Raw genomic sequence first — 13,467 nt, 5'->3', positions numbered from 1 at the left:
AGCACCCTGCGCTAAACTATCCCAGGCTTCAGTCTCATACTGAGGCTCTTTGTAGATCTCCAGCATGAGCCCTCGATTGTAATCCTTATGGAGAAGATAAAGAAATTTCGTTGACTCCTCCTCCCACTGCCTCCAGCCTTTAAAAAGAGGACTACCCTCTTTTTCTTCTCCAGCAATGAACTGTCACCATGGAGGATCTCCAGGAAAAATAGTGGAGAACTGGAGCCCAAACCAGGTCTTGTGTGTCTCATTGGACATTTAGCAATGGGCACTGATGGCATCTCATTTGCATGACACATGACAAACTCAGGAAATATAAGTACTGTCTTGTTATGGTTCATAGTGGCACTTTAAGATGTGAAACAAGGCAGTCATCAATCCCTGTGTATGATGGGAAGAAATCAGTCAGTGCAGCAACTCCATGTACATATGGCTAAAACTGAAATTACAAACCCCCCCTACCCTAAGAAGCATCTCCTGGACTTTAGGAGCGCAGTACTATCTACGTGGTCCCAGGTGTGTACAGAGCCAAGATGTCTGCATGATGATTAGCAGGTTTTCTTGTCATTTAATTTAAGTGACTCAGAAACAATAATGCACTGAGCCTAATTAGCATAATCATCAGGCCCGGCCAAGTGAATTAGCATGATGGAGGCACAATGAGAAGGAGTGACTCAGAAACAATAATGCACTGAGCCTAATTAGCATAATCATCAGGCCCAGCCAAGTGAATTAGCATGATGGAAGCACAATGAGAAGCTCAGAGCTTCATTGCTCTACAGAAAAAAAAACAAACTCCAGAGCATATAGTTTGATTCCTGCAAAAGGTGAATTGGAAAAGAAAACTTTCTTTAGCAAAAATGTATTTGCATGTGTACTACTTCTTAAAACTCCATTCTTTTGTATTATGGCTGCTTTTAACTGTTATTCAAACTGTTGACAATAAGTGAAGTAAGTCTGGCAGCATTTTTACATGTGTTGACTAGGTGTATTGAGAGGGGCATTGTAAAGACACAGCAATTAAAGGGTTGCCGGATTATTAAGCTTGATGGCAGACACACCCATGAGCTGATAGTCAGAGCACTGTTCAATACAAGATTGTAATGTTGCATGCATTGTGCACACTTCAGTAGCCAAAAGAAGCCCAAATATTTCTAATAGTGACAAGAACAGCCATGTCTCTGTGGTCAGCTGCACATGTGCAGAGTTAATCTACATGCCTGATATTACTTAGAGTGTAGGCACAAAAACAGCATGCTATATGACCAAGGAGGACACAGGTGTTGTTATGATTTGTAAGGGCCATGTGGAAACAAGGCTTTTAATTCCACCATTTTCCATACCAACAGAGCGAGGCCTAAGAACAGACCAAACAGAAAAAGAACAATGTGTCTACTGGGAACTCATTATCCGCATATAAAGCAGAATTCACTGACGCAATGAGGTGCTACTCCAAGCCATCTTTCTCCATGGCTGATAGAAATTTGCCCTGCATGCAGCTGACCACCCTACCTTGTGTGCCTGTAATTAAACTGTAACCAATGTGAATGTGGCTAGTGAGCAGGACCACAGTTAAAAGATGCACCATAAGGCCACCAATATGATAAAGTGTACTCAACAAAGGCTGCATATCTTGGCATAGGAATGTAGGGTAACAGGTAGAGGTACTAGGGTAGCAGGTAGGGGTATTAAATGTACAATTTCTTATGGAGATGTAGGAGCCCCTGGCTTCTCTCAGAGGGAATGACACTTCTACAGTCTCACAGTAAAGTTCTAGATGCTGGGGCAGAGCTGGATGGGTCTTGGAGTCTATCCATTGCAGATGCCCCAGGTGTATACCTCTATAGAGCTTCACAGTGCAGTGCTAGATGTTGGAACAGCGCTGTACAGTCCTCAGAGGCTATCCATTGCAGACTCTTTGGGTATATAAGCCTATTTCTGCATATCAGTACCTGAAAGTCCAGTGTACCGCTGAGTTGGAATAACAGTTTATTAATTCTATATGACTTTTGGTATACAGGTACATCAGTCACATCCATCTGCACAAGGTATGCTCATAGGGTATTACTATTTATCATGTTTATATTTAGAAAACTCACAATTACATCTATTTTTCTGGTGCTGCATCATACTGGATATTTTCTGTTTTTCTGTATTCATAGGTGATTCTTTATCCAGCATCAGAACTGTGGAACTGCCCCCATCTGAAGTTGGAGGATCTGCTGCCTCTGATAATAATGGCAAGGATAAGCTGGCAGAGCCATGGAGTACAGAGTATACGCTGGACACAGGCAATATGACCACCATGTTCCCAGTCCAGACCATGGACACAGTCTGTATAACCACAGACACCCAGGCAACCCAGGCATCACAGAGAGGACAGGTTACTGGGGACACTATCAATCAAGGAAGTTTTCTGGCTCTCAATAAATAGATGCCTGATTCTGCCCCTTGTACTCATGGGTAGACAGATCCACACAAGGGGTCAGTAATGGTGCATCATTCTGGAGATAAGGTTACTGCCCTCCCCCTGAGGTTGGTGTGTCACAATCCAATATATGAGCAGGGCCATCAAACAAACACTTGATAGTACCAACACAGCCATGGCAGAAATAGGGAAAGTTATTCACAGTGTGTATCACAACTGATGGGAGTATATTTCTCACGTGTTATTGCTAGGTTAGACTGAACAACACATACTAGAACACGTAATGTCTTCTTTGTTAACCTGTCAGGGGCAAGGAGCCATACGTGGAGCTGGTCATCTTTTACATCCACATATCATAGCGTCAAGATCACCATACCTCAGTGAAAAGGAAATATTACAAGAAATGGCATCTCAGGCTTGGTATACATAAGTCTTTTCTTTTGGCCATTCAGTCTCTGCATTTTGGGACTCAGTCTAGCAGGTCCAGACATTTCAAATTATTACATCCGTGAGATCTTTATTTATCTTCTTAGGCCCCTTATAAGTCTTTTCTTCCTCTATATACAAGAAATCCTAGCCTTACTCATCTTTTAGGAGTCCATATGCTAGTAGCTTCTCAGTTTTATCTAGATGATTCCAAGCCTGGAGTAATGTCCTCTTGAGATAGAAAGAGAAGCATTCCAACGAAGCATCACTTTCTTTTTGGCTACTTTACAATCTTGAAGGCATGCTTTATTCTTAAACTTAGGGGGGTACTTACGTATTATTGCAACCACATTTCCGCGGTTGTGATAATACACACGATGGCCTGAAAACGAGTGTTTGAAGTAATTTAAGCTGTTCTTTTACATGATTTGTGTCTGCTTAGTTTTGCAGTCAAATTAAATGAAATGATATCTGAGGATTTATGATGTGATACTACTGTATTTTTTTTGGCAAGAACTGTATTGTCATTGTGTTGGTTACTGCAGCTCCTGGAAGAAAGCATGTGAGTGTACAGCTTAGCCATGTTTGAAGTAACTAAAGCTGTTCATTTTCATGATTTGTGTCTACTTAGTTTTGCAGTTAAATTAAATGAAATGCTGTTTGATGATTTATGATGTGATAGTACTATATATATATTTTTTTTTGCAAGAACTGCATTGTCGTTGTGTTGGTTACTGCAGCTCCCAGAAGAAAGCATGTAAGCGTATGGATTAGCCATTAAGAAAACGCAAACAAAGTTAGGGAGGGAAGGGTGATTGAGATTAGCAGCACAGTTATGGTTATGTTTACACTGATTTTTCTTTCACAGTGAAGGTTGTTTTTAAGAAGGGTTATCAAGAACAACAGCAAAAGTTAGCGTTGCTGTGGCTGTAAGCATTGTTAATGCACAAATGAGATAGCTCCACACATGCTGGCAGTAAAGTGCATACAGCCACAGCGGCACTAATTTTTTCCACTGTTATTGCAAACCTTTCTTAAAACAACCTTCACTGTGAAAGGAAAGGCAATTCCTGAAATTTCTGCAACATTAACGGTCAGGTTTCTACATCGGGAAGCAAGTGGTATTATCGCGGAAATGTGGTTGCGATAATACATAGGTACCCTTAGAGGTTTTAACTTTTTATAAGCTGCTTCAGTCTCCTTTTCCAGTAGTTTTACCTTATGATCTACTCCAGTGAAAAGTATATGCCCCTTAATACCCATTTAAAGGGCTCCCACCATGTAAAGGTAGCCATAAAATTAGATGGAGTTCTTACTATATATAATTGTACTTCTTTAATTATCCAATTTTAACATTGTTCATCTTTAAAATGAGTCTGCCCTCCACTATGTAGTATACTTAGTTTTGACTTGCCCCATTCAGCTTTAAAGATAACTCTGCTGTGATCAGTGAAAGGGCATGTGAGGATTTCACCTACAGTATCAAATTTTATTATGTTGTTTTAATCCAAAAATAATCTAGGCAACTGCTAAGTCTCCCTTCAGGACTAATAAATGTATATCCAGGGTCTGATGGATACAAAATTCTCCAAATATCAGTCAGGTGCATGCACTCTATAGATGTATGTGGCTAACCATGTATTCAAAGGTCTCACTCACTTTTAGGATTAGTCCTGCCCAAAGCAGAATCTATGACTACATTCACCTAGCTAGTAATGAATGGTTAATTATCAGCAGAAGGGCTAAAAAACATGTCAAAGGCTACCAGCAACTACTTAAAAACTATACACAGTGAATCTAGTGACTGGGAGAAAATCCCCAAGCTAATGTATCATGATAAGTCAATTGATGGATTTTTCAATCTTTTCTGTTTTTCAGATTCAGGCGCTCCTTTGCTATTATTGCTAGTGTTGCAGCTAGACCCCACAAAAAAAAAAAGGAATGAATAGTTTTTCCAGAAATCAAAAATAAAGTCACATTACAGTTTCTGTCTCTGGCTTTTATCCATTTGTTAGATCCAGCCTTGGCTGTGGGAGGTTCAGTTTCAAGTCTGTCATATAGGGCTACATATCTGTTCTGTGTAGAAAAAACACAATAACTGCCTTGCAACATCTTTATGAGTAAGTTTTTCAGGGGAACAAACATCTTTCTCAAGGGCATTTCCATTAAATTTGTCCTTCTCCTTAAGAGGAAAGGCAGCGAACTTGCCCAGGACCGTTACCTCTTAGAACCCTGAGGAGGGTTCAGTTAACCAGATTCTTGAGGGGGTCATAGTATCTGCATTCATTCATTTGATTGCCTTTTAGTGCTGCTTAAATAGATTGGATAATTGTTCCAACCTAATGTTAGTGGCAGTGAAGTGATGTTTTTTTGTTGTTACATTTTACAATCAGAGTTGCTAGAAAATTAAGGTATGATGGTAGTGAGTTTTTAAAGGAGAGTGATGTAATCTCAGACAGTGCTTTCCTTTCTACCAAGGCTATTTGGGAAATAATCTTGAAGCATTTTGACTCTATGCCCCACGTGCATGAACTAACTCACTTCCTTGACAGTCTGTAACAAGAGTTCTTTATCAGCATATCTCAGCTGTTTAAAATGAATATGTATTGGTGATTTTGATGATGGTAGCAGTGTTGAGGATGATAGCAGTCTTTGATAATCTCTGTGTGCTCTCCATAATTACTTCAGCAGCATTCAGTAAGACTCATTACAACACTTTCTCCAGAAAGGCCTGAACATCACAACCTTCTGCTCCTTCCCTTAGGCCAAGAAAAAGTTGTTCCAATAGTGTTGGTTCTCCAGATCATCTAGTTTATCATCTACATGTGGGAGTTCAGCCTCATAACTGCCCACCTTTATTTTCAGATCTCTTACCTTGAAGGCATTCAAAGACATAGCCAAATTCAAAGACACAAGCAAATGTAGAAAGTAATGTCTTGTAGACAGTGTTTTAATATCGTCTCCGTTTTTCACCTCTAGATCTTTAATAACTGCTGTGTGTTTGAGCTCTTGGTTAATGAGTACATCCAAGACATGCAGCTTTCCCTCCATGATTTGGAGTTACCCAGGCAGCACCATTACATTTTCCTTGATGAATGTGGTAAGATGATCACCAAAGGAGATGCTGAACTTTATTCTGTTTGGTAACCTATTTTATAACTTAAATTTGTGTTACAGTTAGGTTGTTTGAAAACTTGGGAATAGAGTTATTGGACTACACTGTCACCCTTATCCTCCATTAGCTCTGACCCCCATAAGAAGTTTTGTTTTTTGTAAGGCTTAATAAATGTATGATGGAAGACACAGACAAGTGTATCAGATGTCTCTTGAACTGATGTGCTATACTCATTTCCATGTAGAGTTGAAACTGCTAAGGCATTACTGTAGAAAAAGAACTGAAATAGTACAAAATGCATAACCCTGTGGTCTGTAAATAATGTTTTCTTAATCTCTATGGATTAAAACATGACCTCCCACCATGATTTGACATTACCTATATTTGGCACTTGTATGAATGATCTCAGTGAAGGTTTTGCATTTCATGGTTCAGTTACTTGTGCTGCAGGAGGGAGAAGGTGCAAAGGTCTGTACATCAGTAGTCTGTCAAATAATAAGAGGTAGAAGATGTAACTTGGCATTGATATGGAAACTATGGTGCATGGATTATTGTTGCTTTTACTTGGTGATAAGGTGCCTTAATGTTCCTGGTCTAGTAGAAAGCTATCATTTTGTAGCAAACCTAGGCAATTGGATTTGCTTAAAAACATGTTCTGCATGTGGCTTAGATATGATATTTATAACAACACCAAGATAAACAGGCAAAGAGTGACTCAGTGCATTGTGGCTCACCAAATCATTTAAGCAAATGAAACACATATACAGAATACTTATTCCATTGCTATGAAGTTAATGTAGGCTTTATTTAGTAGGAATACCTGAGAGGTCTCTTCCACACCTACTCAGAACTGTATCTCATAAACTGTTATTAGTAGGAGACACACATCTGGATAACTAAGGCAATTTGAGACACCTTTATAGTTCCTGTCTTTATGGCATTATATTGATAGGTATAATGACTCATAGATCATTATTATACACATTATACTTTTTTATGGGCCATTTTCCAAAATATCATCACGATTATGAAGACACAAAGCTGAAAAAGAACAATTTCACTTACATACAAATAGTGCTGAAACACCTGAATATCAAAGAAGTCATTTGAGAACCCACCACTGTATGTAAAAGTGTCATAGACTGGACATCACCAAAGGGCAGAGAGACAAGTCTGTGACTATGATCCAGGTGACATGGGTTTGATAACTGGTCAGGACTCCTGAGGGTGTGGTACAAGATGCAGAATGATAAGGGTATATCTGCTGACCACTCTCAGAGTGGACCGATGTGGGGTGTATGACTGGGTACACATTCCATGGTAGAATCCATGCAGGAGATTTCAGAACACAAGCGAACACTTGCTGTGAGAAGACTGGAATGTGTGAAGGTTAGATTTCCCATGGGTTTGTGTGACACCTTGTGTAGAGGGCCCCTGGATGTCTCTGCTACACATGGAAAAATACAGCACCATAAAGCAAACACCTGATGCTCCATATGGATAATGGCATGACCCTTGGCACATTTGATCCTTGCCCATAAGGGAATGGATAGACTGTTGGGTCTCACCCTTGGAGGAAGGAATTTGTCAATATAGCATGCATGAAGGAGCTCAATTACAGACATACTTGAATCAAACCCCACAATTAACGTATGGGCATGTACTTCAAAAACTGTATCGCATCTACAAAACACAACATGACATTTACACCAGACTCAATCAATGTGCACACAGCGCAACATTTACACCAGCTTCAATCAATGTGCACACAGCACAAATTTACACCAGGCTTAATCAATGAGCACACACACAACATTTACACCAGGATCAGTCAATGTGCACACAGCACAACATTTATACCAGGCTCAATCAATGTGCACATAGCACAACATTTACACCAGGCTCAATCAATGTGCACACAGCAGAACATTTACACCAGCTTCAATCAATGTGCACATAGCACAACATTTACACCAGGCTCAATCAATGTGCACACAGCAGAACATTTACACCAGGCTCAATCAATGTGCACACAGCACAACATTTACACCAGGCTCAATCAATGTGCACACAGCACAACATTTACACCAGGCTCAATCAATGTGCACACAGCACAACATGTATACCACGATCAGTCAATGTGCACACAGCACAACATTTACACCAGGCTCAATCAATGTACAAGGCTAGTTTTTTTTTCCATATACACATCTATAAAAATACCCAGAATGTGTAAATCAGAGTTTGTAGCTGTAGGCAGCAGTGTTGGTCTCTGACTTTATAAACAAAATCAATATAATATGTGATATGGGTTTAGTTTAATTTGGAGCATAGAGAGACTATCATTTATGAATAATGAAAGTCATGAATGTATTATTTGTTTTTAAATATGGTAAAACTCTGAAATAGTGCTCGGAGTTCTTGTGAGAGGTTTTACAACAGCATGCAGAGAACTAAAGGCTCCTTCTACTAGACAAATCCTCACCACTACCTACCTTCTCCCCTCTCTATTGTATAGTGCACCTATACTAACCTATCTAATAAGACAAAAAAGAACACAAACTAATACAAAACAAAAAAAAAACAAAGAAACACACCAAACCAGCAGGAATTATAGTTAGCGGTTTCGTTTACTTCATAAGCAAACTTCATCAGACAACAGTTAAAAACCACAAGTCATTTAAATATCCCCCCAAAAAGACCAATTAAACAATTAATTACATACTCAAATTGTCCTTAAAGGAACATACACACAAAAATTGTTCATGCTATATAAAAATCAGTACATAACCATCAAAGTGTATACAGCAAGCTAAAATACATCCATAAATTGAATTAATAATCATCTAAAACAGGATTTCAATTTTAACATGCATTTTATAGATAAATTATCATTCAGCCCAGGAAGGGAATGTGCATTAAACTTCAATTTCCAAATCAGTTCCCTTTTATCTAATTTCAGGGTTATAAGACCACCTCTATTATACTTATCCAACACTTGATCAATGACAAAAAATAGAAATGCATGTGACGGAAACTGATTTACATGTCTAGCCAAGGCATTATTCAAATTCAGCTTCCTAATGTTGTACAAATGCTCTTAGATGCACTGTTTCACCTTGGGTTTGTAAGGCAAACACCTTAGCCATTAAGCCACTCTCCCAACCCTGTTCAACTAAACATCAAGAAAACACATCAAAAACCCAGCCTGCTATACAGCAACATCTACTATCTCACTCCTTCTACTAGACAAACCCTCGCCACTACCTACCTTCTCCCCTCTCTATTGTATGGTGCACCTATACTAACTAACCTATCTGCCTCCATCTCTTCCAAAATGGAAAGTTGTTACAATAAAATCTCCAAATTTGCCATAAAAGCCAAATACTCCTCCCACCATTCCTCTGCCCTCCAGTTACTTAACTGGCTAGAACGTCCCAACCATCTCGACTACCACCAACTTACTACTGTCCATAGGTTATTATTTAACCCTACTATATGCCCTGCTATTTCACACATCCTACAACCATACACCCCTAACAGGCCACTTAGATCTTCTCACCTAAACCTTATCACGGTCTACTAACCAAACTGCCCTGCTGTACGGCACCTCCTGTCCTTCTCCTTAGCCAAAAGATGGAAATCTTGCCCTCTGTCTCTACGTACTATTGAAAACTTTGACAACTTCTAATCCCATCTTCATTCCTTCTTTTTCTCTAACTGGAAGTGCAATTGCACCTTCCCCACCTAGCCTTCTTCTCTCTCCATTCTAAATTGTATTTTCCTTACTTCCCATTTGCCTACTACTTAACTCCACTGTAAATGGCTCACTCTTCAGTGTTATCTCGTGTACATTTGTATACATTGTATCTAGTTTGCTCTCCCTGTTCTGTTATCTCATGTACATTTTGTATACATTGTATCTAGTTTGCTCTCCCTGTTCTCCTCTCGCTATCATTTGTACTTGTTCTGCCATAACTACCCAAACAAGACACATTTTCTCTACAACCATTGAAAATCTTCCTCTCAACATATGACTCATATGTGAAGTTACCAATGTACCATTTCATGTCTCTGATTTTATAATGTATCTGCAGCCTCAATATTAACTCTAATTTGCTTATCTTAATGTATCTGCATCTTGAATTGTAACTTTAATCTGAAAATGTAATGTTTATATGTAATGTGGAGCTTTTCTCCCTGGGCCTCCACTAAAAACGGGCTCCTGAGCCCAGTGGACCCCCCCCCCCCCCGTCATCAAAATGAAATAAATAAATCACACTCAATAGCTAGCTACTTTAAAACCTAAGATCCCTTGCACATACTAATAGTAAAACCACTGCTTTTCAAACTGCACAACCTTTACTTAGCCATATAATGGCTGGGTTCTGATAGCATCAGATAGCGACAACCCCCAAAGACACAATTTCTACCTGCACTATTGAAATTGGAATCTGTAAAAAAAAGACAGATAACTGATTACTCTCATATGGAAATATGTATATGTGCCTAAGCAGATTATTTGTCTGAGATATACAGCTATGTCAGTAATATCTGCACTGTCAGATGTTTGCAATATGCAGTTATGCATTAGAAACAATAGTGTGCATCAAACATTTCAATTGATCACCATCTATAAAACAAGGAACAGCTCAATTTTATCTTATTTGTTGACCATTCCAAGAAGCTAATGCTTCTGCTGCTGGAATGACAATGCTAATGGAAATATAATGCAGTTCAACAATACTAGAAGCAATCATTTACAAACGAGTAGGAACAAGAAATAAACAATTTGTCTTCTGCAGTAGTTATTGATAAGTGCAAGCATGTGAATAGGCAAATATCAGCTATCAACTGTGTGCATCACACATATATGCTACACTAAGTCACAGAGGGCAGGGAACAGTCATCATCCTTTGCACAGGGTGAGGTGGGTAAGTAGGAAGGTAAAGCTGACACCAAAAACAATGAGTCTGTGCAAATAAGAATCACATGTATCTATCAGCATATACAATGTTCAGGGTCACTAACGACAGATGTATAGTGCTCAATAGTGCTATTTAGAGAGTTTGCATGTGTGTGAGTTTGAATCGGGAAGTGTTTTTTTTTAAATGTGTGTGTGCCAGCATGAACACAATCAAGCACTGTGCTAGCATTATGTCCTAGCATCTGAGATAGGTGTGAGCCATGTATGGTAGAGTAGTCAGTTAAGCATCATGTCCCCCAACCACATGAACTATAACTGCTACTTCCACAGCCCTGCTTGAAATCGGTGTGCTACCTAAATGTGATCAATGTCTGCTGGATGAGCTATCCTCACAAATATGCCCAGGACCATGACCCCATTTGCTACCATATCTGGGTGTTGAAACAACAATCACTGATAGAGCAGTGGATGTAATGTTATTATGGGAGTGGGATCTCACACGGCCTTGTCTGCTAACATCAGAAGATGCAGCAGCTCTCTGGACATGTGGATGCCCGCACACATCCAACAGACATTTCATCACATACACTGCCCAATCTAGTGTGTCGTCCATCCTATCTAAGGAGCTGACTACATGGTTCAGGGAGTCACAATATTTATTTTATTTATTTATTTTACATTTGTTAACCGGGAAAGTCCGAATGGACATAGGTCCATTTTCAGCAGAGGCCCGGGGAGATAAGCTCCAAACAATACATACACAGAATAACAGGAAATTACATGGAACATTTGTTTCATGTTATGCGAGCTTTCATTGCATACATTCAAGGAGATGATACATACAGTATGGAATATATTAAATTAACAATTCATACAAAAGTCAAACATTGAGGTACAGAATATCAAAAAACATCTACTCAAAAGACCTAAAAAGAGACATTATTACGTATTCATGAAACAGACTGTCTGAGAGTAGTTGGGGTACAGAGGCGTTACCTTTTTAAGGGTTAGCCTGGTGAATGGCATGAGCATAGCCAATTATTCTGAAAAATTTTTTTTCAAGAGTTTTTTAAACTGAGTAGTGGAGGTGGTAGAGATTGTATGGCTTGGTAGGGTGTTCTATTTTTTGGCAATGGTGCTGGCAAAAAAGGATTTACCAGCATAATTTCTATGCTTGATGACTTTTATGAGGTTTTGGTTGCTGGATCTAAGAGTTCTAGTGGGGATGTGTGGTTGTATGAGTTCCTGTAGTGCAGGGTTAGGTTGAGAAAGTAGTAGAGTCTGTGAGCAGTAGATAGTTGGTTGAGTAGTAGCATATGAGGTAGCTCCAACCAGTTGACTTGCTTAAGTGACTGACAGTGATGGGACCTTTAAGGGGATTCAGCAGCAAATTTAGCGATTTTGTTGTAACAAGATTCCATTTTATTTAGGTCGGTTTGCCGGAGATTAGTTAAGATGGGAGAGGCATATAAGAGGATGTATAGGAGATGGGTCCTTGCAATGGTTGCTTTGGTGTTATTAGTCATAAAGTTTTTATTCCTATAAAGGAGTCCAAGTTTTTTGTTAACCTTCTTGATGGTTTGAGCAATGTGGATGTCGAATTTAAGATTCTTGTCAATTTCAACACCTAGCAGTTTTGTGTGTGTTGTAGGGCTGATTTGAGTGTTGTCTTTGGATTTGATGGAGAAGCTATCACTTAGAGGTGGTGATTTTCCTGGGCCAAATATAATAAGTTTGTTGTTTTTGGGACTGAGAAGAAGTTTGATATTGGTGAAACATGTTTCTGTGAGGGTGAAGTAGTTCTGGGCTAAAGATTGAAGTTCGTGTAGTGTGGAGGCGGTGCAAATAAGGTGGTGTCATCTGCATATTGTGCTACTGACACGGAGGGTGAGGATAAAGTGATGTGGTTAGTATATAAGGAGAACAGTAAGGGACCGAGAATAGACCCTTGAGGGCCTCCTATGGTAACTGGCAATAGGGAGGATAGTTGGTCTTTCCAGGGAAGCATTTGTTGACGGACAGATAGGTAGCTGTTAAACCAAGCAATAGAGGAGGGGCTTATGTTTATGCTAGATAGAGACTTGAGAAGAATGCTGTAGTTAACCATATCAAAGGCTTCTAATAAGTCTAAGAATATGGAGGATACAAACAGACCATTGTTTCTGTGGTGGTTAACTATATCCATGAATGAGAGGAGAGCTGTGGTGGTGCTGTGAGATGGTCTAAAGCCATGTTGTGAAGGAGAGAGAAGGTTGTTATCTTTGAGGTGTTGCATTAGTTGAGTGTGAACCACTCTTTCTAATATTTTAGATAGAGGTGATAGGACTGCAATTGGATGATGATCAGTGAGCTCTAAGGAGTTTCCCCCTTTGTGTAGTGGAATGATGTGTGTGGTTTTCCAGGAGGTGGGTACTTTGTTTTCCAGCAGTGATCTATTTATGAGAATAGAGACTGGGTAGGCTATGGCATCAGCTGATATCTGAAGGAAGTCTGCAGGAAGCTTATCGGCTGCTAGTGTGGTTGGTTTTAGTTTTTTGAGGAGCTTAGAAATTACCCTGTTGGACACGGGGT

The sequence above is a fragment of the Protopterus annectens genome, chromosome 6.part0, assembly GCF_019279795.1.
Source record: "Protopterus annectens isolate FY-2018-M chromosome 6.part0, PAN1.0, whole genome shotgun sequence".
NCBI lineage: Eukaryota > Metazoa > Chordata > Ceratodontiformes > Protopteridae > Protopterus > Protopterus annectens.
This window is presented reverse-complemented; position numbering follows the sequence as displayed.